Below are 3,400 nucleotides of genomic sequence, written 5' to 3' on the forward strand. Positions count from 1 at the left end.
CTTTTTCCACACAGTGTGGCCTTCTCATATGTATATATATATATATATATATATATATATATATATATAAGGATGTAAATATTATTCATGGAAAGAATAAAATTTCTCTATTTCACACAGCAAGAAGTATTTTATACCTTTTAGAATTATAAAAATTAAACATTTATATATCTACATGGATAGCTTCTAAGTATACTTGTTTAAGTATCTATAAGATCACACACCAACAATAACATGTACCATTTTTTTTAATGCCAACTCTATATTTGACCTATTTGTATTTATTCATGGAAAGAATAAAATTTCTCTATTTCACACAGCAAGAAGTATTTTATACCTTTTAGAATTATAAAAATTAAACATTTATATATCTACATGGATAGCTTCTAAGTATACTTGTTTAAGTATCTATAAGATCACACACCAACAATAACATGTACCATTTTTTTTAATGCCAACTCTATATTTGACCTATTTGTATTAACTCATGACATTCATGTGCCGTTACTCTTTGGTCATTTCTTCTTCATTTCATCTTATATTTCTCATCTCTATGGAAAACACAGTGATAATTTCATGTTCCAAAGAGCAAGGAAGCCTACCCATAATGCAAGAGACATTTTTCACAATACAAGAAAGGATACATATGAAGGATGGCAAAGCACCACTTCTCTGGGTAGATTCATGATTTTTATAGCCCAAGTGACTAAAAAATAGGTAGGTAGGTAGATAGCTAGATAAATAACTAAATAACTCTAAAGAAAGGAAATTTTTAAAAATGAACTTACGATATTCAACCATAGTTATTCTTGTAAAGAACAAAAGATCAACACACGTCACCATTTCCTCTCCTCAATCAAATCCTGCCGTAGGAAAGTTAATTACAAGATTCCACTGAGTCTGACATAGCAGGGTAATGAAAACACTTTGGTTCTAGAGAATTACCATATAGTACACAGTGCTCACAAACAGAATGAATAATTGAAATCCAGAGCTTTTATGCTCCAATGGAAAAAAAACAATATTTCATGGCACATAAATTTATTCAGCTTATTTGCATTAAGGTTGAATGGTCAAAGCACTGTCCACAGGAAAGTAGTGATGGTACCTTGATTTAAGTGTGATGAGTGTTCATAAATATTCTTAGGAAGCAAGATGTACCTACATTTAATCAGCACTTATTAAAATTTTATTCCCTATAGTTATTCAACAGGATCTGTGGTATAAAAACATAATTACAAAAATCAGATTTGAGCTCATTTGACAACAGAAGGGTTTTATGGTGACCTATCTCCAAATGTTCCTATTTGTAATTAAATGCAGCGATCAGCAGTAAGGATTTTGAAGCTGTTTTAGTAGTTCCGCTATTCTGCTTAACATGTGGCACCCGTAATAATTAAAATGATACTAACACATGCACAATTTTATGGCCCTTATGGTGCAACCCATTATGCCAAATAAGGGCCTCTGTTTTCACAGCATACTGCACATGGTCTCATTACACCCACTTTTCTTTTCCTGTCTTCACACTAACAACTGTTAAAGTGAATCAACACACGAAACGTACTATAACAGCTTAGTGTTTATGATATGTGTGCTGTTAGTCAGTGAACAGGAAAATCTAAACATTTACTGTTTATGTAAAGAATAGCGTTAGTGTTAGCGAATTGCTCGGGTCTGCTTACTTTATTATCTAGATCACAAACGTAATGATGGGTTTCAATGGCATCTATATTTTTGCTTTGTTTTGTTTTTCCATGCAGATGTCTATAAAAACTACAAGAATTTAGCATTTACATATCTTGGAGATTTCTTCTGAACCATAAAATAATTTAGGGATCACTTAAAAGAAAATAGAGAGATCAGTAGGTTTGGCATCCCCCTAAGAAAGAAGAGAAGGAAGAGTGAAAGATTTAAATGGATTTGGAGATGATTTCCCTCCCAACATTCCTAGACTAAATCTGGTTTATCTAAGGTGTTAAAAAGCTATAAACCATTTTTATGTGATATCATACTAAAATTTACAAGAAACTGGGAATTTGAGATTAGTGCCATTTTATCATGAATAATTTTGTAATTAAGAAGCTCCTCAAAGACCTCCTACTCTCATTTTACAGTCATCAGTTCCGAATGGCGTTCAGTCTTTTTGTTCTGGGACACAGTCCAAAGTAGGTCCCATTGGTAGAACACCAACGGATTGGGCAAGATCTCATGTCTGAATTTCACATTACCGTTTTTCTGAACATCAGTCTAAACTCCAGATATAGGATAACAGCCTTTCTTTACTTTTTGTCTTCTGGTGTCAAACTCAAGCCTGTCCATTAAGGAATTTTGCCGTCTTGGCGCTAACCAGGAATAAACTGAGCTGAGTAGGCCTTGAATGTTAATGGTTTAATAGCTCAATTGATTGCAAAGATACAAAAGAAAAATGCTCACAGATTGCAGCCTTCGCATGGTTTGGCTCCAAGATCTCATAAACAGTGTGACGTCGACCAGTAGAGAACCATGTGGATGCTGTATGAGGACCATGAGCTCGTTACAGAACTGTGAAAATTTGTGGGACCGCAAAACGAAAATTATCAGCCAGGAAAAAAAAAAAGCCAAGAGAAAAAAATGGTAAGGGGAAAGCAGCTTGAGAAAGACCTAACACACTCTTCCATACAAGCCTCTTAATAGAAAGGTTAAGAACGTTTAATATTGTATAAATATTACCGGAGGTCCAGCAAACCGTAAGAACCCTAGCCAGCCCAAGCTGGAACTCAGAGCATCACACTCTATTCAGGGAAGATTCCTCACTGTTAGGGTGTGTTCTCTAACTCTGCTGTTTGCAAAAACAGAAACAAAAGCCCACCCTCTTCAACAATTAAAGGAATAAACCTTTCTCTCTGAATTTGAAGAAAGTTGTATTCCGTGATCCCTATTCTTTGATTAAAATAAGCGTTTGTGATCAGCATTAGTATTTACTACCCTATGATCAAAAACAAATAACCCACTTTGTTTGTTTCTTACTGCAAATGAATTAAATTAGAAGCCATTAGGAGGACTCGCTGTTTATATCCTTGTTTCAGCAGTGGTAGTATTTGAAGTTTCCTGCGGTAAGTTCATTACTCGTATTTTGTCCAGAATTAGTGAAGCGTGCTGAAAATTGCTAATGACAGATGTTTCTCCACTCTGTCACACTTCTTGTATCATTTGATTTGGAAAGCAACATACGGTGTTCTGCTCTATCAGTATGTCACAGACTGTCTGTAAACAGCTGGTCATAACTCAGTTCAGTGAAAACCATTACTTTCCAATGAAGGGCTGGACACCCTCCAAATTGCATTTTGGCATGGCCTCGGCTGCATAATGCACAAAGTTCCTCTGTTCTGAGGTTACCTAAGGAAGATTTCTCACTTTC

The sequence above is a fragment of the Tupaia chinensis genome, unplaced genomic scaffold (assembly GCF_000334495.1).
Source record: "Tupaia chinensis unplaced genomic scaffold, TupChi_1.0 Scaffold000288_2, whole genome shotgun sequence".
NCBI lineage: Eukaryota > Metazoa > Chordata > Mammalia > Scandentia > Tupaiidae > Tupaia > Tupaia belangeri.